Genomic DNA, 23,433 nt, shown 5'->3' with positions numbered 1-23,433 from the left:
TTATAGCCTGGGAGGGGGCCTATAACCATGGCCCCTTTCTAGGCTATTATTATCAGTTTGCAGCTGTCCGCCTAGCCTTTGCTGGCTCCAATTTATAGGGGGACCCTATTTTTTTTGGGGGGGGGTCCCACCTGTAGAATGGGCTGTAAAACCTAAGCTAACTGCTGCGGACTGATATTAATACCAAGGGAAGGGGCCATGATCCTTGGCTACTTCCCAGACTATTAAATCAGCCCTCAGCTTTCCCTCTTTTCCTTAAAAATACGCGTGAGCCCACCTTTTTTTTATTTTTTATTTTATACATTGATTAGGGGTTGGACTAGGAAATGACATCAAATTGGCCTTTTTTTTTTTTTTTTTCTTCACTAACTTTATTTGTCTTCAAAAATGCTTCAAAAACGCGTCAAAAACACACATAGAATCCGCATGCGTTTTACTGGCAAGGAGATTCGGAAATGGTCAGGAAAAATTCTGCTTCATTTCTGCTTCGTGAGCACATAGCCTAATATTGGCGTGACCCCATGAATTTCGGGCTTAGGGCCAGCGGATAATACAAAGCTGGCCCTAACCCCTTTATTACCAGTGAGCCACCGCACCAGGGCCCTGGATGAGCTGGATACAGCGCCAGAAGATGGCGCTTCTATGAACGCAATATTTTCTGGGGTGGCTGCGGACTGCAGTTCGCAGCAGGGGGGTCCACAAAGCTTGGACCACCCTGCGCTGTGGATTCCAGCCCCCAGCTGCTTAGTTGTACCTGGCTGGACACAAAAATAGGGCGAAGCCCCACATATTTTTTTTTTTAATTATTTCATGAAATTCATGAAATAATAATAATAAAAAAAAAGGGCTTCCCTATATTGTTGTGTCCGGCCAGGTACAAATAGGCAGCTTGGAGTTGGGGGCAGCCCGTTTCTGGATGCTGTACCTGCTGGCATACCAAAATATGGCGAAGCCCACGTCAAAATTTTTGGGAAAAATTAATTAAAAAATAAATAATAATTTAGGGACGGCATCTTTATTAACCCCTCAAGTGTCATTTAGTGTTAAAATAAAGGATTTATTTAAAAAAAAATTGGCGTGGGATCCCCCACAATTTTAGTCTGTAGCGGAGGTTAAGCAGACAGCTGGGGCAGATGTTTGACGCCTGGGAAAGGGGTAATACCCACGGAGCTTCCCAGGCTACTAATATCAGTCCACAGCTGAATACCTAGCCTTTACTAGCTATTAAAATGGGGGACCGAAAAAAAAATGATGTGGGGTCCCCCCTATTTTAATAGCTAGCAAAGGCTAGGCAGACAGCTAGGGGCTGATATTAATAGCCCAGGAAGGGTGCCATGAATATTGGCCACCTCCCAGGCTAGAAACACCAGCCGTCAGCCGCCCCAGAAATGGCGCATCCATAGGATGTGCCAATTCTGGCACTTAGCCTCGCTCTTCCCACTGCCCTGTAGAGGTGGCAGTGGGGTAATAGGGCTGGGGTTGATGTCAGCTTATAATGCTAGCTGACATCAAGCCCAGGTTAGTAATGGAGAGGTGTGTATAAGACACCCCCATTACTAACCTACAGAGTGTTAAAAAGAAAAAACACACACTACACCCAGAAAAAAATAATTTATTTGAAATAAAACACACCATTTTATTTAATTCTTAGTTTACTAAAAAAAAATAGTTACCTGTCTACGTTCCTGCGCTGATCTCCCATGCACAGCTGTCACATCTGGAGATAGTGACAGCTGTCATTGCCGCTGTAAGCTCACACTGCCGGGAACACGTCCGCTCCCGGCAGCGTGAGCCCCTGACTGAGGTCTCCGGAGTGCATTCAGTCAGCGCAGCTCCGGAGACCTCCTTTACGGCACTGCTGTACCGTGGGAATTTCTCACGGTACAGCAGGGCCGTAAAGGAGCTAACCGGAGCAGCGCTGCCTGAACTCCGGCGAACCCGTTTATGCAATGATGGGGCTGCTTTACGGCCCCGTCATTCTAGCGGCGGCAGCGATTTAGAGCGGTCACATTTTATGTGGCTGCTCTAAACTGGAGATCTTCGTGGGACACTCGTGGACTACTACGGAGGGGTAAGGATAAGGTTGTGGTTTATTATTTTATATTTTATTACAGGAGATCGATGGCTTCGGGGAATTAGGTGTCTAGGTGAGTATAGGTGTAGTTTTTTATTTTTTACTTTATTTTAGGTGGCGATCAGGTAATGTATGAACTAATTTATTTTAGGTAACCACTGGCCACCAATGAAAAATGTATTTAAAATTTATTGGGGACCAAAAACAAAAAAAATATATGGGGGGCCTAAAAACATAAAAGATGTATAGGGGCAAAAATAACATATGGGGCAGTTTAAATAGCAGGATCAGGCTGATGGGAACTACTGCTCCCATCGAGCTGATCCTGCTGGCACGAGTGGACGGGGGACAGACATAGGCCGATGGGAGTAGTAGTGTCACATCGGCCTATGTCTGCCTGCACGCAGACACCCGCAGACATCGCGCACACACCCGCACACATCGCACAGACACCCGCGCACACACCAATCATGATGGGTCTGATGGTCTGGGAGGTGAGGCTGACCTGTGCGGCCGTGGGAAAGTTCATGTGAGTTCATGCAGTGAAGCATGAACTCACATGAACCCTCTGAGGGCACCGCAGCTACTTCAAATGAACAGCTGATCAGCATCACCTGATACCTCAGCTGTTCATTTGAAATAACCGGCGGGAGAGCGCAGCACAGAACGGGAAAGCCGGCGGTGAAGTCTTTTCCCTGCCGGCTTCCCCGCCTGGGTCCTTTCGCTCCCTGCTCCTTGGTGCTGCGCTCCCTGCCCGGTTCTAACTTACGATCGGGATGTGAGGTGGCGGGGGGAGCGCAGGATCGGGGTGGGAGGCTGCGGGGAAGCAGTATGGGGCTGTGTGATTGTTTAAAAGCCGGCGGCTTTTTACCGCCCGCCGGCTTTTAAACAATCAGGAGAATTCTCTCACGCTGGGATGGCATTCCGATATTAGCGTCCCATTGACTTGTATTGGTTTCCGGTATCGGAATCGGCGATATCCGATACTTTTTGGGTATCGGTCCGATCCAATCCGATCCGATATTTCCCGATATCGGAAGGTATCGCTCAACATTAAGTAATACATAAGAATAATATGTACTATGTCTGACCACTACAAACATTGATCTGAACTGGTCCAAGTGCTGTCAGCTTTTTCACGGGCAGCACTTAGACAATACGGTCGTGTGAATATAGGCTTATGATGCATCTGGTAATAAACATGTTAAGGATGGGCCGCTACTCATGGGCCACTGCTGTGTGCTTGCCCCCCAGGCTAAAATTTGCCAGCCAGCCCCTTCTGCCCCGGTTGCCAGAAAACCTAGATACACCTTTGGAATAGGTATCTTGCAAAGTAAGGATGGGGTTTGGTGTTTTTAAGTGATTTTATTGACTCTGTGCATTTATATTTTGTATCAATAATATGATATGGTTATATATATCTTCTGGATATCAGGAGGGCTTATCCCTGTGCATTGACTCTCTCCTTCTCCTTCGATGTCCTGTATAGGCCAAAAAAAACTACGCTCACAGTTCCTCTTCGTCAGCTTCTCGCTGGTAGTCAAACTGGTAACCTAATAAAGTCCAAACGCCCCCCACAAAGATAATACAACCAAAGAAATGGAGGAAGATCCAATACTATCAAAACGGTGCAAAAGGACATATGGAGGTGCAATAGAACTAAGATAGAATTCCAATAAGAATAGACTGTGTGTGAAAAAAATAATAATAAAAAAGACTTTGTTCAAACTTTCACAATTAGTTAAAAATGAATAAAAATGATATACTTATATTTCTGATGGCTATAAAAAACAGTCTGTTAATCAGTGTATATTACAAGGATAGTATAAATTCGGCACTTAGTACCATCCAGAGATAAAAAGGAAAAAATGAAGGAGAAAAATAAAAACATTATATAGTATCTCCAATAGGGGTATCAATGTATAGAAACAAATACATATATAAAATAGGTGGATTCAAAGGAATATATCCAAAAGACATATTATATTGATAAAATATAAGGAGGTTCATAAAAGTGCAATGTAAATGTTCAATTGGTACAGGGATAAAAAATACATACAGTATATACCGCTGCGAGTTGAAGGCATACAGCTGACTCTCGTGATTAAGGCCCTTCAGAGCCAAGCTATTTAATGTGAAGAACCATTTGGATTCCACCCGCGACATTAATCTCAGGTAATCACCTCCCCTCCATTTTCTGGGGACTAATCGGATCCCACAAAACTTAGTGTCCTTATAAGATTGGTTGTGGAACTTCCGGTAGTGCCGGGACAGTGGATGCCCTTCAAAACCTTCATTCATGTTGATAAAGTGTTCCTTCAGCCTTTTGATAACTTGCGCTTTGTACAGACATCTCCTCCTGCCAAGGTATAAAAAGGGCGTGGCTTGGGGTGTGGATAGGGGCGTGGCCAGACTACGCGTGCCGCATGGTTTCGCCCTCTTTCTAGTCCTCATAGGTTGGCGGTATGCTTGTACTGAGGAGATCTGGGATATCAGTGATTAGGTCCCATATTGTGCACTGTAAGGTCTGGAAAAGCTCCTTCTATCCGTCTCTGTAGCACCAGAGGAAGAACAGAGGGGAAAAGACAGGATTTTCTACATGTCGCGTTATGTAGATGTTCTGCAGATTTATCACAACCGTCCACAAGAAGAAACTGCCATCACAGAGCCGCCTTTAGCTGTTGGAAAAGTTTAAACTTAGTTTTGAATAGTTGCTATAGGCAACAGGGACCGTTTCTATTTACGCTGGGTCACATGATGCTGGTGCTGGGTGATGTCATGTGACGGAATGTTGTGGGTGATGATGTCACAGAGGGCGTTGTGATGTCACCCTTGGGGTATATAAGGGGGCTCCATCCACCTGGAGCTCATTTCTCATTGGCCATATGTTGGTGCTGAGATACCCCCTGGAGACAATGAGGATCGCCATATTGTTTCTGTGCTGTACCCTGTTCTACCCTGTGAATTACCATAGGCTGCCGGTGAGTACCTGTCTATTATTACATATGGAGGAAGTTTAGAATCAGCTGCGGCAGGGGAAGGGGATGGGGAGGGGGGTCCTGTAAGAATTTACCTGCGGGAATAAGAGGTTATGGCAGGGAAAGGAGCTTAGGAAGTGACAGTCAGAGGGGATATAAGTGTGGGGTGACCCCTCTGACTCCCACATTCCTGCTTTGTCCTTGTAGTGATTAATGACTTTGGTGTTGTCCCTTATATATCACTTTGCAGTCACCAGTGATCGCTCCGCACTGTGATCCTAAACTACAGTCTCATTTACCTTTTTGCAAACGCCCAGAAGGGGAGGAGTGACATCACACCCATGTGAGCAGATCCCGCCCACTTTTACTGCAGTCGTAATGCGAGCTAGCTGTATTCTGTTTTCATGGAAATGTCAGCAGCTGCTCCCCCTAGTGTTTACAAGATGAAAACATCAAAATAGTTAAAATATTTTTTTCAGATTTTATACCATTGAAACCTTTTTAAATATATATGTGTATTTATATATAAATATAAATACTTTACAATTTTACAAATGTAAAAAAATTGCTGACACTTTCCCTTTAAAAGATCTAAAGACGTTCTGCTTCATGTGCCATTGTGACCAATCACAGCACAGATTGTATTTTTTAAACTTTTCTTGAAAAACTGAAGCTGCTCCGTGATTGGAAATCATGTGGAAGGGTTCTCTTTTAGACATTTAGTTAGGTCCAAAGTATCAGTGACATGATGGATAGAACTGTGCAATGATGTCACAGAGGGCTTTGTGATGTCACCCCTGGGTATATTAGAAGCCTCGGCCCATCTGCAGCTTGTATCTCATTGACCATACCTTGGTGCTGAGAGACCTCTGGAGATGATGAGTATCATCCTATCATTTCTGTGCTTTACGTTGCTCTACCCCCCACATTACAGTACACTGAGGGCGAGTATGTTCTCATCAATATGGAGGTCACAAGGATCAGCTAATGAGAATATCGCCTCTTGCAGGACTTCTCATACTGGACACGTGACCGTGCGTCATATGAAAGTCCAACTGTAAATAATATTCCATGGACCCTGGAGGTGAATCCCAAACTTCTTCCTGATCTTCTCAATGGGATATTTCTGAAAGTTGCTTGATAATGTATCCATCACTGTATAATAACAAGGGCTCTCTGTTTGACTGGATTGGGTATAAATATACAGGACTTTATTATGTTTTTTTTCTTTATTATAGGATGACCCACTACCCGTGGATCTCAGGAGAAGCACCTATCAAGCTTCCATCAATCTTCCTCTTTGGCTCTTCCGTGACGCAGTTTTTGTTGCGGTGATGACACTACTGACAATACTAGAGTATTTGGCCTTAAGTCTTGTCCTGAGCAAGTGGGCAATGTCTGAACCTGGTGAAACCATCAGAAAACTCCTGAGAACAAAACCATTCTGAAGGAACAAAGTGCTTGTAAGGAGCCGATTTGCATCCCTCAGATTCAGGAGCAAGACTCCAGGAGAACACCTGTCCTGCCCAATGGCAAATGTTCTACTCCATCCATGGCTCCTGCACCGCAGGATGCGAAAAAGGTTCCTAGCTGCAACTATAAAGTGGCGTTCAGTGATATTGTCTGGGTCAGAACGATCCCTCACAACAATATAGGAAGAAGAGCTCGAAGTTCCACGGAGCATAAAGAGAGGTTACTGATTTTTCAGAGAAGCCAACAACCCAGAATTCCAGAGCCAAGAGCACCAGAACCTAGAACCTAGCATGTCAGAACCTAGCATGTCAGAACCTAGTATGTCAGAACCTAGAATGCCAGAGCCTGAAATGCCTACAACACCTCAACCCAAAATCAAGAGGAGAAGATGTTTCCTTAGATGTCTCAGAGGCGAGGAAGATTGAGAAGGCAACTGCTTGAACTTTCCCATTGCTCGTGTTTTCATCACAGGTTAGTCCTATACATGCTGTCTGATGGGCACCATCTTACTACATACAATGCAGCATTGCACCTGAAATCGAATGGATATTTTGTCACACACTTGCACTTTAGCACCTTATCATATGGCGCATATATCTATGAACGCTTTGCTAAGTATCACTGTCTAGTATGTGCTTCTGATGAACCTATTTTAGGAAAACGTGTCGAGGTTTGGCATACTATGTACTTGAGTTTGGCGTACTATGTGCTTGTTGGTAAATTCTATTGCCAGCTATAATCTACTAGATATTATAATGTCTCTGGTGGGATGCCCCATGCCGAATTGTTGATAACTGACTATGAGCATTGTCCTCTATTTCTTATCTACTATGGTTACAGGTTGATGTGAAGAGAGCTGTGCCATTGGTAGCGATTTTTCTACTGATTTGTCAGTTATATTTATGTTAGTTTAGCAAATTTCTGCTTGTAGGGTCTAATGTTTTAGCATAGTGTATGTTCTGTGAGCTAAATTGTCATACTTATGCACTAGATAGATTATAAATTGTGATGCTTATGTACTAGATAGATTATTAGTTTAATCGGTGATTTTTTAAATATTTTTTAACATCAGGAGACTCAAGAATCGCATCTTACAGAAGACAAGAAGCCTAAATGCCGAAGGGTGATGACCTGTTGATGGCCCACAGCTGGAGGGTCATTACCTCTTGATGGCACAAAACTGGACAGAAGATAAAAACATTTGATGGCACACAGCCGGAGGGTGATGACCTATTGATGGCCATAGCCAGAGGGTTATTACCTGTTGATGGCACACAGCCGGACAGAGGATCATTACCTGTTGATGGCACACAGCCGGATGGTCATTACCTGTTCATGGCGCACTGCCGGATGGTCATTACCTGTTGATGGCACACAGCCGGAGGGTGATGACCTATTGATGGCCATAGCCAGAGGGTCATTACCTGTTGATGGCGCACTGCCGGATGGTCATTACCTGTTGATGGCACACAGCTGGAGGGTGATGACCAGTTGATGTCGCACTGCCGGATGGTCATTACCTGTTGATGGCACACAGCCGGAAAGAGGATCATTACCTGTTGATGGCACACAGCCGGTCAGAGGATAAGATCTTTTGATTGCATACACCGGGTCCCTCCCTGATAACAAGGAACCCTGGGGAATACTGGTCATCTTGATCCCCCACTGACTATATACTTGCTCCACCTCAGCCTACACCATCATGGAGGACACTTCCACCTGTGTCCACTGTAAGGTTGGACTTTCTTTTATAATTACAGCAGATTAATAAACATCATAAAGCTGCAAAACTATCGAGTAATTTATTATAAATTATTATAAAGAAATATAAAGTATAATAGATAGCTATAGAGGGCACATAAGATGACTAACTATAGAAAGCATGGTATCGCCTGATTTATACTGTATATTCTAGATGGCGCTATTACACTAAATACATCACAACCTCCAGGGTGATATTACCGTACAATGCAAGATCACTAATAATGGCCACAGATTATGAGAAAATGACCAGCTCCATAGTCCTGGAGTTATTATAAATGTCTCTAGTGTGAGGCAGGGACTGGACGAGTGTTGGAGGGAGGTATATTCCCCCAGGATGTCCTTTATGTATCCATGCTGTAGAATCTGCCGTATACTTCTGTTCTAGCAGTCAGACATTTCACTCTGCAAATCACAGGCTCAACATTGTGTAAAACTACCACCGTATATAAGAGCACTCAGAATAAAAACTAGCAGCATGCCGTGCACTGCCCACGTCATGTGTACGGGATACAGGACCTGCAGGACCTGGTGCGGCCATTATAGTTGATAGATTAATGATACCTGTGCAGATGAAGGGAAAAAAAATATGTGCAACAACAGGAGGAGAAAGTCTCAAAATGTAATTTGAAGAGTATAATAGAGAAATGGGAAACTTCTGGAGATGCAGATAAGTGGTACCAGGGCGAAACGTAAGTGTAGCCAGACAAGGGAAAAGTGCAAATGATCCAGCGTAAAGGTTTGTTTAGTAGAAAAAATATTAAAACTTAGCTTTTATTAGCCGTATAAAACACTGCTCCACAAAGAATACAGCAAATGTGCAACTATCATAGCTTACAGACCTACGCGTTTCAACAAATCATGTCTTAATTATGGCCCTACTAATAGAATGACAAAAAGGCATATATATATATATATATATATATATATATATATATATATATATATCAACGTGCCTGTATGACCTCCCTACAAAGCCTGGGCATGCTCCTGATGAGGTTGCGGATGGTCTTCTGTGGGATCTCCTCCCAGACCTGGACTAAAGCATCCGCCAACTCCTGGACAGTCTGTGGTGCAACGTGACGTTGGTGGATGGAGTGAGACATGATGTCCCAGATGTGCTCAATCGGATTCAGGTCTGGGGAACTGGCGGGCCAGTCCTTAGCATCAATGCCTTCATCTTGCAGGAACTGCTGACACACTCCAGCCACATGAGGTCTGGCGTTGTCCTGCATTAGGAGGAACCCAGGGCCAACCGCACTAGCATATGGTCTCACAAGGGGTCTGAGGATCTCATCTCGGTACCTAATGGAAGTCAGGCTACCTCTGGCGAGCACATGGAGGGCTGTGCGGCTCTCCAAAGAAATGCCACCCCACACCATTACTCACCCACTGCCAAACCGGTCATGCTGAAGGATGTCGCTCTCCACGGCGTCTCCAGACTCTGTTACGTCTGTCACATGTGCTCAGTGTGAACCTGCTTTCATCTGTGAAGAGCACAGGGCGCGAGTGGCAACTTTGCCGATCCTGGTGTTCTGTGGCAAATGCCAAGCGTCCTGCATGGTGTTGGGCTGTAAGCACAACCCCTATCTGTGGATGTCGGGCCCTCATACCACCCTCATGGAGTCGGTATCTAACCGTTTGTGCAGACACATGCACATTTGTGGCCTGTTGGAGGTCATTTTGCACGGCTCTGGCAGTGCTCCTCCTGTTCCTCCTTGCACAAAGGCGGAGGTAGCGGTCCTGCTGCTGGGTTGTTGCCCTCCTACGGCCCCCTCCACATCTCCTGGTGTACTGGCCTGTCTCCTGGTAGCGCCTCCAGCCTCTGGACACAGCCAACCTTCTTGCCACAGCTCGCATTGATGTGCCATCCTGGATGAGCTGCACTATCTGAGCAACTTCTGTGGGTTGTAGAGTCTGTTTCATGCTACCACGAGTGTGAAAGCGCAACCAACATTCAAAAGTGACCAAAACATCAGCCAGAAAGCATTGGTACTGAGATGTGGTCTGTGGTCCCCACCTGCAGAACCACTCCTTTATTGAGGGTGTCTTGATAATTGCCAATAATTTCCATCTATCGTCTATTCCATTTGCACATCAGCATGTGAAATTGATTGTCAATCAGTGTGGCTTCCTAAGTGGACAGTTTGATTTCACATAAGTTTGATTTACTTGGAGTTATATTCTGTTGTTTTAAGTGTTCCCTTTATTTTTGGAGCAGTGTATATAGATACATACAGTGAGTACGGAAAGTATTCAGACTCCTTTAAATTTTTCACTCTTTATTTCATTGCAGCCATTTGATAAATTCTAAAAAGTTCATTTTTTTTTCTCTTTAAAGTACACTCTGCACCCCATCTTGACTGAAAAAAAACAGTAATGTAGAATTTTTTTGCAAATTTATTAAAAAAGAAAAACTGAAATATCACATGGTCATAAGTATTCAGATCCTTTGCTCAGACACTCATATTTAAGTCACATGCTGTCCATTTCCTTGTGATCCTCTTTGAGATGGTTCTACTCCTTCAATGGAGTCCAAATGTGTTTAATTAAACTGATAGGACTTGATTTGGAAAGGCACACACCTGTCTATATAAGACCCCATAGCTCACAGTGCATGTCAGACCAAATGAGAATCATGAGCTCAAAGGAACTGCCCAAGGAGCTCAGAGACAGAATTGTGGCAAGGCACACATCTAGCCAAGGTTATAAAAGAATTTCTGCATTACTCAAGGTTCATAACAGCACATTGGCCTCCATAATCCTTAAATGGAAGAAGTTTGGGACCACCAGAAGTCTTCCTAGACCTGGCCGTCCAGCCAAACTGAGCAATCGTGGGAGAAGAGCCTTGGTGAGAGAGGTAAAGAAGAATCCAAAGATCACTGTGGCTGAGCTCCAGAGATGCAGTAAGGTGATGGGAGAAAGTTCCACAAAGTCAACTATCAACCACCAGTTGGGCCTTTATGACAGATTGGCCAGACGGAAGCCTCTCCTCAGTGCAAGACATATGAAAGCCCGCATAGAGTTTGCTCAAAAACACATGAAGGACTCCCAGACTATGAGAAATAAGATTCTCTGGTCTGATGAGACAAAGATAGAACTTTTTGGTGATAATTCTAAGTGGTATGTGTGGAGAAAACCAGGCACTGCTCATCACCTGCCTAATACTATCCCAACAGTGAAACATGGTGGTGGCAGTTGTTAGAACCCTCCTGTTAGTTTTTTCTATTTTGTGGTCACGTGACCTTCTGCCTATTTATTCCAGCTCCGCACTTCAGGCTTTGCTGGACTTCAGTCTTACTCTTAATCTAGCCAGGTGCTTTGTACCTACTGTATCTCTCTAGTTTGTTTGGTCCTTGGACCACTAAGTACTTTTGTCTGTTTGTCTTCTTCTGCTACTACTTCTGCCAGGAGGTGTCCAATTTTGTCCCAGTCCTTAGTTCTTTTAGGGACCCCTCCCTTTAATCTATAGGTCTGCGTTCAGACTAGCCGCAGACGAAGGCGGGTCTGTTCACAAGGAACAGGTTGCCCGCTGCATCGTAGGGAATCAGCTTAGTCCTATCGTATGGACAGATTTCCTCTCTTTCTTTAGTTCTTGTAGCAGATCATAACAGCAGTATCATGCTATGGGTGTGTTTTTCAGCTGCAGGGACAGGACGACTGGTTGCAATTGAAGGAAACATGAATGCGGCCAAGTACAGAGATATCCTGGATGAAAACCTCTTCCAGAGTGCTCTGCACCTCAGACTTGGCCAAAGGTTCACCTTCCAACAATACAATGACCCTAAGCACACAGCTAAAATAACAAAGGAGTGGCTTCAGAACAACTATGTGACCATTCTTGACTGGCCCAGCCAGAGCCCTGACCTAAACCCAATTGAGCATCTTTGGAGAGACCTGAAAATGGCTGTCCACCAACGTTTACCATTCATCCTGACAGAACTGGAGAGGATCTGCAAGGAAGAATGGCAGAGGATCCCAAAATGCAGGTGTGAAAAACTTCCAAGAAGACTCATGGCTGTACTAGCCCAAAAGGGTGCTTCTACTCAATACTGAGCAAAGGGTCTGAATACTTATGCCCGTGTTATATTTCAGTTTTTCTTTTTTATTAAATTTGCAAAAATTTCTACATTTCTGTTTTTTTTTCAGTCAAGATAGGGTGCAGAGTGGACTTTAATGAGAAAAAAATGAACTTTTTAGAATTTACCAAATGGCTGCAATGAAACAAAGAGTGAAAAATGTAAAGGTGTCTGAATACTTTCCGTACCCAGTGTACATGCATGGAAATAAATGCAGAATTATATTTCTTAATACTGCAGTATCAGATCCTGTCTTGAATTTAACCCCTGTGGTATCCAATGTGAAAATCCACAGGGACTCCCGGTTCAGAAGTTTGCACTTATGATCCCCCCCTCGTGTGGATCTATATACCTTCTCTATCTCCATATATTTAAAGAATGAGGTGTCACCTTTATGAACTCTCGCAAAATGCCTCGATACTGCTGATGTATTTATGGCTTCCAAATTAATGGCATCAGAAAGATGTCTTCTGATACGGACTTTCAGCGCACCTGTGGTACAACCCACATAGTGGACCCTACACAAGGTGCATTCTATAAGGTATATAACCCCTGATGAATTACAATTGAGGAAATCATGAATTTTATATTCTCTATCATTACTTAAGGACATAAAACTATCTGTTTTAACCGCGTGTAGACACGCTTTGCACCGATTGGCTCCACATCTGAAGAAACCTTTTGTGCTGAGCCAATTTGGTTGTACAGTATTAGTCTCACTGGTGTATAAGCTAGGAGAAAGGATGGTTCCCAGAGCGGGCGCTTTCCTGGCTACAAAGCGGATGGCATTAGAAAGTAGGTTTTTTAGTTTCTTCTTCTGATATATAATAGGGTTATACTTTTTAATTCTAGATGTAATTTTATTATACTGAGGACTATAGGTGGTAGAAAACGTTACCCTAGTATCCAATGTGTTAATGTTATTTTTCTATTTATTTCGGGGTATATCTTTCCGATTTATATTGGAGACAATTCTACTCGCTTTTCTTAAAGACCACTCGGGATAGCACCTATTGGATAGTCTGTTACAAATTTTTTCTGATTCCTTCTGAAAAGTGATGTTATCTGAACAATTTCGTATTGCTCGTATTAGCTCACCGTAAGGGATATTTCTCTTAATATGTGGCGGATGACAACATTTAGCTGATAGAATAGATTTTCTGTGGGGATTAATTTTGACCAATTCTTTCTCCTTGGTAGCCTCAAGTTCGAGATCCAAAAAAGTAATTTTGGATGAATGGTAGAACTAAGTGAATTTAAGATTAAAATGATTGCAGTTGATGTACTGTACAAATTGTACCACCTCCTCCTGTGTGCCCCCCACACCAGGAGGAGGTCATCAATAAATCTACCGTACCACACAATGTGTCCACTATATGTGTTATCATTATGGTAAATGAAAAGCTCCTCCACCTACACATCACTATGTTCGCTAGCGAAGGAGAAAATTTACTGCCCATGCTGACTCCTCTTTTCTGTAAAAAAAAACTTTTATCAAAGCTAAAATAATTACGCTCTAAGAGGAACTGTACTGCTATGACCAGAAATTCTTTTATTTCTATAGTGTACGAACTGTATGTGTCAAGGTGGTAGGTTAAACATGCTAAAGCAATATGGTGTGGAATTGAGGGGGTATAATGCCACCACATCACAGGACAATCATCCAAAGTTTTTTGGCCATTCAAATTTATCAAAAATGTCCACTATGAATTTTGAATCCCTAATGTAACTCGGAGTTTCCTGAACCAGAGGCTGCAGGTAAAAATCCATCCAGGCACTTAATTTTTCACCATGGGAACCAATCCCCACCACTATGGGTCTTAACCCCTTTACAGCCCAGGGCGTACTAATACGTACAGCGCAGACCAAAAGTTTGGACACACCTTCTCATTTAAAGATTTTTCTGTATTTTCATGACTATGAAAATTGTACATTCACACTGAAGGCATCAAAACTATGAATTAACACATGTGGAATTATATACTTAACAAAAAAGTGTGAAACAACTGAAAATATGTCTTATAATCTAGGTTCTTCAAAGTAGCCACCTCTTGCTTTGATGACTGCTTTGCACACTCTTGGCATTCTCTTGATGAGCTTCGCTGTAATCGCACCGACCCAAAGAATAAAGTCGTCTAATCACTTATACTGCACAAGGAACGGTGTAAAAAATAAACTCTAGGGTTAGGGTTGTGCTAGGGTTGGGATTTTTTTCAAAAGCAAAAAAAAAAAAAGATGACGATATGGCGACTAGTGTTGAGCACAAGTGTTCGCTACTTGAGTTTGCATCGGGTGCTCGGGTATGCATTGAGTATCGCGGGTGCTCGAGTCTCTGCCCCATATGCTTCACAGTCAAAAAAAACGTGCGGGGATTGCCTGCCATGCACCAGCAATCCCTGCATGTTTGTTTTGGGTGTCTAATAACCGTGAAACATGTGGGCAGGACTCGAGCATGTCACTCGAACACGTGCAATACATGGTGCATACCCGAGTACATGATGCAAACTCAAGTAGCGAGCACTTGTGCTCAAGACTAATGACCACTTATTCAATATGATGACCTAATGTTATCAAATTATGTGTCATACCGGGTTCAAAATGTTCATTATGCCCCTTGATAAAATCCTTGAGGGTTGTAGTTTCCAAAATGGGGTCACTTGTGGGGGGTTTCAACTATTTAAGCACATCAGGGGCTCTTCAAACGTGACATGGCGTCCGCCCTCAATTCCAGCAAATTTTGCGTTCAAAAAGTCACACAGTGCTCCTTCCCTTTGAACTCTGCCATGCACCCAAACACTGTATTTTCCCCACATATAGGGTATTGGCGTACTCAGGAGAAATTGCAAAAAGTTTTTGGGGTCTATTTTCTCCTCTTACCCTTGTGAAAATAAAAAAAATGGGGCTAAAACATAATTTTTTATTTTCATGGCTCCATGCTATAAACTTCTGTAAAGGTTCTCTGAGGGGTCTAGTTTCCAAAATGGTGTCACTTGTGGGGGGTTTCCACTGTTTAGGCACATCAGGGGCTCCCCAAACACAACATGGCGTCCGCTAATTATTCAAGCAAATTTTACTTTCAAAAAGTCAAATGGCGCTCCTTCCCTTCCGAACCCTGCCGTACGCCTAAACAGTGGTTTTTCCCCACATATGGGGTATCTGCGTGGTCAGGGGAAATTGCACAACAAATTTTGGGGTCCATTCTTTCCTGTTAACTCTGTGAAAATAAAAAAAATTGGGTCTAAAGTAACATTTTTGTGAAAAAAGTTAAATGTTAATTTTTTTCTTCCACATTCCAAAAATTTCTGTGAAGCACTTGAAGGGTTAATAAATTTCTTGAATGTGGTTTTGAGCACCTTGGGGGTGCAGATTTTAGAGTGGTCTTACTTTTGGGTATTTTCTGTCATAAAGACCCCTCAAAGTGACTTCAAATGTGATGTGGTCCCTAAAAAAATGGTTTTGTAAATTTTGTTGGAAAAATGAGAAATCTCTGGTCAACTTTTAACCCTTATAGCTCTCTAATAAAAAAAAAAATTGGTTCCAAAATTGTGCTGATGTAAAGTAGATATGTGGGAAATGTTATTTATTAACTATTTTGTGTGACATACAGTACAGACCAAAAGTTTGGACACACCTTCTCATTTAAAGATTTTTCTGTATTTTCATGACTTTGAAATTTGTACATTGACACTGAAGGCATCAAAACTATGAATTAACACATGTGGAATTATATACTTAACAAAAAAGTGTGAAACAACTGAAAATATGTCTTATATTCTAGGTTCTTCAAAGTAGCCACCTTTTGCTTTGATGACTGCTTTGCACACTCTTGGCATTCTCTTGATGAGCTTCAAGAGGTAGTCACCGGAAATGGTCTTCCAACAATCTTGAAGGAGTTCCCAGAGATGCTTAGCACTTGTTGGCCTTTTTGCCTTCACTCTGCGGTCCAGCTCACCCCAAACATCTCGATTGGGTTCAGGTCTGGTGATTGTGGAGGCGAGGTCATCTGGCGTAGCACCCCATCACTCTCCTCCTTGATCAAATAGCCCTTACACAGCCTGGAGGTGTGTTTGGGGTCATTGTCCTGTTCAAAAATAAATGATGGTACAACTAAACACAAACCGGATGGAATAGCATGCCGCTGCAAGATGCTATGGTAGCCATGCTGGTTCAGTATGCCTTCAATTTTGAATAAATCCTGAACAGTGTCACCAGCAAAGCACCCCCACACCATCACACCTCCTCCTCCATGCTTCACGGTGGGAACCAGGCATGTAAAGTCCATCCGTTCACCTTTTCTGCGTCGCACAAAGACACGGTGGTTGGAACTAAAGATCTCAAATTTGGACTCATCAGACCAAAGCACAGATTTCCACTGGTCTAATGTCCATTCCTTGTCTTCTTTAGCCCAAACAAGTCTCTTCTGCTTGTTGCCTGTCCTTAGCAGTGGTTTCTTAGCAGCTATTTTACCATGAAGGCCTGCTGCACAAAGTCTCCTCCTAACAGTTGTTGAAGAGATGTGTCTGCTGCTAGAACTCTGTGTGGAATTGACCTGGTCTCTAATCTGAGCTGCTGTTAACCTGCGAATTCTGAGGCTGGTGACTCGGATAAACTTATCCTCAGAAGCTGAGGTGACTCTTGGTCTTCCTTTCCTGGGGAGTCCTCATGTGAGCCAGTTTCTTTGTCTCGCTTGATGGTTTTTGCAACTGCACTTGGGGACACTTTCAAAGTTTTCCCAATTTTTCGCACTGACTGAACTTCATTTCTTAAAGTAATGATGGCCACTCGTTTTTCTTTAGTTAGCTGCTTTTTTCTTGCCATAATACAAATTCTAACAGTCTATTCAGTAGGACTATCAGCTGTGTATCCACCAGACTTCTGCACAACACAACTGATGGTCCCAACCCCATTTATAAGGCAAGAAATCCCACTTATTAAACCTGACAGGGCACACCTGTGAGCTGAAAACCATTTCCGGTGACTACCTCTTGAAGCTCATCAAGAGAATGCCAAGAGTGTGCAAAGCAGTCATCAAAGCAAACGGTGGCTACTTTGAAGAACCTAGAATATAAGACATATTTTCCGTTGTTTCACACTTTTTTGTTAACTATATAATTCCACATGTGTTAATTCATAGTTTTGATGCCTTCAGTGTGAATGTACAATTTTCATAGTCATGAAAATACAGAAAAATCTTTAAATGAGAAGGTGTGTCCAAACTTTTGGTTTGTACTGTATCTCTCTGATTTAAGGGCATAAAAATTCAAATTTTGAAAATTGCAAAATTTTCAAAAATTTTCGCCAAATTTCAGTTTTTTTCACAAATAAATCGGATATCGGAGAAATTTTACCACAATCATGTAGTACAATATGTCACGAAAAAACAATCTCAGAATCAGGGGGATCCATTGAAGCGTTCCAGAGTAATTACCTCATAAAGTGACAGTGGTCAGAATTGTAAAAATTGGCCTGGTCATTAATGTGCAAACCACCTTGGGTAGTAAAGGGGTTAAAGGTGGTGGGAAAATATTTTTATGTATTTTTGGAGGCGAATGGTAAACTGGAACAATTGGGTGATCTACGTATAAATATTCCATTAATTTTTTTTTAGGACCCCTCAGTGCAAACCTTCGTTTAATAGATTATACATAGCAGCATTAAACTCAACAGTAGGATCTCTAGCTAACTCCAAATAAACATCACTATTTTCTAAATCCATCAAATTCAATTTTTTATACAATCCTGCATTCAGTACTATAGTGCCACATTTATCCGCTGAGCGGACTAGTATGTCTGAATTATCCTTTAATTTTTTCAGAGCATCTTTTTCTCTATATGTCAGATTAGAGTCCAAATGATTAGTAGAAGATAATTCATTCTTTAAATCCACTAGTTCTTTTTCAATTAAGTCCTGGAACTGATCCAGAACCAATGGTCTGGACTGAAGTGGGTAAAAGAAAGGATTACCAGCCCGAAAGTCGTCATTTAAATTTACATTTGGAATTAAAGATTCCGTCTCGAATTGTTTCATTTGTAATAAAGACTGTTGTTCTGTGAATAATAACATGGAATCCTGGCTTGTCCTAGGAGAAACTTCTTCTGAAGCTGTATTCTGTGGATTTTTCATGTCCATAAAATGACATCGGATGGTGAGGTTACGTGCTAGTTTGTTAACATCCAGAATTGTTCTGAAAATGCCGAATTCGTTAGAAGGTGAAAAGCTCAGGCCTTTAGCCAGGAGAGAAATTTGACTCTCAGATAAGATGTAGCTAGAGAGATTCCAAACAGGTGACTCTAATAATGGCGTTTTTTGCTCTGTGTTGGGTACTTGTTTGCAGTTACGCTTACTTCCCGCCCTTGTGTGACCCGCCACTAGCTGTTTCAGTAGCGGCTAGCCCGTCCTTGGAAAGGGGTGTACTCGGACGGCGGGCCCAGTTGGTAGAATGGGGATGCAGTCGCAGCCTCGGCCCGGTCCGTGCCCAGGGCGCACACATTAAAAATAGGGGCCAGTTGATGAGTGGCAATTATGAGTGGATAAACGACTACGCCACCTGTGGTGTCTGGTGATGCGCCACCAGCGCTGCTGCAGTCCTCTGAGGCGGGATGTTGTGGCAGCCGATGGTAGTACTACTCCCCACAGGCGGAGCAGGGCCTCGGGGCAGAGGAAAAAGGAGGATGAGGGGAGTCGTAGTAGGTGCAGTTGTGCGGTGTGGTGTCGCGCTGCTATAATGGACCGGAGGCAATGGATTTAGTCTTCTAAGCTTTACTCACGTTGTTAGAGGTCAGCTGCAAGGCTTCTCCTTGCTCCTCATGGCGTGCTGTGGCCACCAGAGAAGGGGGTTCGGCACACCCCGGAAGTTCAAGTGCGTCTATCAGGACCCCCAGCACCAGCGTGTTCCTAGAAATCTCCCCCTTGGGCCTCTCCTGTCCGTGTGCGGTGCGTGTTGCAAGGCTGGGTCTCCCTCTGGCTATACACAGAACAAGGGCACGAGTGGCGACTCCGCTCCGTCCGTTACCCGGTGGGAACCACTTAGCCTCCGGGCTTTTCCGACTGAGACGTGAAGTAACAAAGTCAGATATCAGGGACCGGTACCCCTCTTGCAGCAGCAGTCCCTCTGACTAGGCCAGAATGGAGAGAACAGGTGGCGTATGCCGCTCCGTCCGTGTTCCCTGGGATCCTTTTGCCTGCGGAGCTCTCCTCCTCAGCTCCCCTCCAGGCCTTCTTAAGCAGGGACCTTGACCGGATAGAGACCTCCGTTAACTCTATCCCGCTCCTCGTCTCAAGGCCAGAGCACGAGGACCGTGCATCTCCAGCACGCTGCAGGCTCCTACACAAGGCCACTGCCAGCTGTGAAGACCACAACCTTGAACTTAAGATGGCTGGCTATTAAATATGTACTGTATCTACAAGTGTAACCTAAAAGTGCATCCTCCAACCTCACTCACTACATGGTTCCCCCTATTTTTGGTTCCCTCATCTCCATTATCCTGCTGGGGCAGCACACTAGTGCATACTAGCCCCCCATAGGACAGGAGTGTGTAGTGTTGAGTAATGAGGTGGGGTCCTGACAGGAACTCCATCCTTACCTGAGAGAGGAGATACAACACCTCTTTCACAAGATGCAGTACCCCCCCCCCTGGCGACCGAACCTTCAGGGGCACCACATTCCCCCCTGGTGAAACACCGCACGTCCGTGGGCTGCAAAGAGACCAAAACATGGTACAGACTTTTTATATGCTTTTTCACAACAATCAACAATCTTCCCATTATGGGAGGCTCTGATTCTTAAACGTTGCAGATAAATAGTACAAAAGTATAAAAACATCAAAGAGACATTATGCATGTAGACAGCTTGGTAGGAAAATAGAAAAAGAGGCAGTTCAGCAGCAAGAGGGACCTGTCCCAAACCCTCAACGTAGGCCCTGGGGTGGCTACAGGACATGGAGATCCTGTGTTGGACCTCCAGGAGAGCCACTCCAGACAGGTTTTGCTTCTGAGGTCTGAGGTAGAAGTAGAAGTGGGTTTTGTATAAAACCAATAGGGAGTACCTAAATAGATGCATAACTATATACAATAGAATCTGTCTACAGCCAGTCCGCACGGACAAATGTCTCTCTAAACCGGGAGGAAAACATGGTAATAAACATAAACAATCAACAAGTCAACTCAAAGGTACAGCCTCCGGGGCCACTTAGTCCAGGTACCTCAACCTAGGGAAAGGCTCGTTCTTGCTCACGGAGCCAGACCGGTCCCCTACCGGCAGGTGAGCAGGGGCCTCACCCTGGAATACTCTATGCACATCCAGGGCGTACCACCCACGCTCCCCATGGTGGCGGGTGTACGACATCAAGTCACCTGGGTAGAGATTCCGGCCAGGGTCATCCCTCCTCAGTTGTGGCTTGAAGTCTCTGCGGTTCACAAATTCGTCCTGAGCAAACTGGGGACTCCTGATGAAGCCCCACCCCGCCTCCTGGTGGAAGCGGACGATCAGCCCTTCCTCCCGGGGACTTGGATGGGCTGCCTCCTCTTGGCAGGCCTTGGACTTGGTGGCCTTAGCGCACACCTCCAGGCGCTCGCAGCGTACCCGCCTCTCCCGCAGCTCCTTGTCCAGCTGGAGGAGCTCCTTGCGGCTGAAGTCCTTATGCCTCCGCGCTTCCGCCCGGGTCTCCTGGGGGAAGCCCATTAGGTCCCCCCCTGGTTGTCCCAGACCATCTCCTCCGCCGCAGGGCAGGTAACCAGAGGCGCTGGCAGCGGCGACAGCAGGGGTTGCTGCAGGTCCTTCGGTGACGCGGACCAGTCCGAGTTGGGGCAGGTAGTGTCCCCACTAAGCACAGGCTCTTCTAGGCCGGGAGTCGGGAGGCATTGCAGGCCTCCAGCGGAGAATGACACGTGGGCCTCCATCTCCGGAGCGAAGATCTGCTCCCAAACAACGGCGCCCGGGGACAGCGGTACCGGCATTAGATCCACTAGGGCCTCCGTGCGTCTCTCACCCGGGACAGGGGTTTGTATCTTACCCAGTCCTGGGATGCACGCGGCCTCTGAGGTTTCTTCCTCCTGGGTTGCTGCTCCGCTTTCTTGGCTTGCAGCACCTTGGCGGCGGGTCCGGATCTTCTGCAGCACCTCCTCTCTCCATGTCTCCATGCTGCGGACACCGCACGCTGGGCCTCTGCGACCCTCCGGGTCAGGTCCTGTGACTCCACTCGGAGGAACTCTGCCTCCTCCGGGGTGAGGTGAATCCCCCGTATTCCGAGCGAGGCAGCAGTTGGTGGGGCGGCATCGGAGCATCTCTCCTGCGCTGATTCCATCCTTGCTGCTGGGTGTGGAGTCTCTAGGATTGTTGTGGCCACACCTTGTTGTTGCTTACTCCTCCTTCTCTTGGGGCGGCTCCAGGGCGGCTGGCTGACAGGCACTCCTTGGGACGTCCCATATGTCTTGATGGACACTACCTCGCGGACAGTCTCTAATGAAAGGGGCGGTCCTAGCTGTTGGCGCCATGGGGTAAGCCAGACCCACAATGGGAGGTGCTGGGTGGTTGTCCATTTTGCACACAATGGTGTCCGTTCTTCTTGGGCGGGCGCCATCTTGGGTGTTAAAGACAGTCTGTTGTAAAGGCGCACAGTACCCGCTGGCAATGGGAATCACTTCTTCCGTTGCTGCGGGCAAGAAATCCTGCCGACTACGCCAGTGATGTTTGACCCGCCACTAGCTGTTTCAGTAGCGGCTAGCCCTCCCTGGGAAAGGGGTGTACTCGGACGGCGGGCCCAGTTGGTAGAATGGGGATGCAGTCGCGGCCTCGTCCTGGTCCGTGCCCAGGGCATACACATTAAAAATAGGGGCTAGTTGATGAGTGGCAATTATGAGTGGATAAACGACTACACCGCCTGTGGTGTCTGGTGATGCGCTACCAGCGCTGCTGCAGTCCTCTGAGGCAGGATGTTGTGGCAGCCGACTGTAGTACTACTCCCCACAGGCGGAGCAGGGCCTCAGGGCAGAGGAAACAGGAGGATGAGGGGAGTCGTAGTAGGTGCAGTGGTGCGGTGTGGTGTCCCGCTGCAATAATGGACCGGAGGCAATGGATGTAGTCTTCCAAGCTTTGCTCACGTTGTTAGAGGTCAGCTGCAAGGCTTCTCCTTGCTCCTCACGGCGTGCTGCGGCCACCAGAGAAGGGGGTTCGGCACACCCCGGTAGTTCAGGTGCGTCTATCAGGACCCCCAGCACCAGCCTGTTATCTCCCCCTTGGGCCTCTCCTGTCCGTGTGCGGTGCGTGCTGCAAGGCTGGGTCTCCCTCTGGCTATACACAGAACAAGGGCACAGGTGGCGACTCCGCTCCGTCTGTTACCCGGTGGGAACCACTTAGCCTTCAGGCTTTTCCGACTGAGACGTGAAGTAACAAAATCAGATATTGGGGGCCGGTACCCCTCTTGCAGCAGGAGTCCCTTTGACTAGGCCAGAATGGAGAGTACAGGTGGCATATGCCGATCAGTCCGTATTCCCTGGGATCCTTTTGCCTGCGGAGCTCTCCTCCTCAGCTCCCCTCCAGGCCTTCTTAAGCAGGGACCTTAACCGGGTAGAGACCTCCATAAACTCTATCCTGCTCCTCGTCTCAAGGCCAGAGCACGAGGACCGTGCATCTCCAGCACGCTGCAGGCTCCTACACAAGGCCACTGCCAGCTGTGAAGACCAAAATCAAACAACCTTGAACTTAAGATGGCTGGTTATTAAATATGTATCTACAAGTGTAACCTAAAAGTGCGTCCTCCACCCTCACCCATCTCCATTATCCTGCTGGGGCAGCACCTTAGTGCATACTAGTCCCCCATAGGACAGGAGTGTGTAGTGTAGAGTGATGAGGTGGGGTCCTGACAGGTGCTCCATCCTAACCTGGGAGAGGAGATACCACACCTCTTTCACAAGATACAGTACCCCCCTGTGGTGACTGAACCCTCAGGGGCGCCACACCCTCTTCCTCAGTTTTTTGTAATCGCTCCACCAGCACAAGATAATTTATTTTTGACAAAATACAATTGTTGCATTTCTCACATTGAACTCATAGATGAATCTGAGTAATCA

This window comes from Phyllobates terribilis, unplaced genomic scaffold, assembly GCF_046119375.1.
Source record: "Phyllobates terribilis strain yellow unplaced genomic scaffold, ASM4611937v1 Scaffold_36__1_contigs__length_13169755, whole genome shotgun sequence".
Lineage (NCBI taxonomy): Eukaryota > Metazoa > Chordata > Amphibia > Anura > Dendrobatidae > Phyllobates > Phyllobates terribilis.
Note: the sequence above shows the minus strand (reverse complement) of the source record.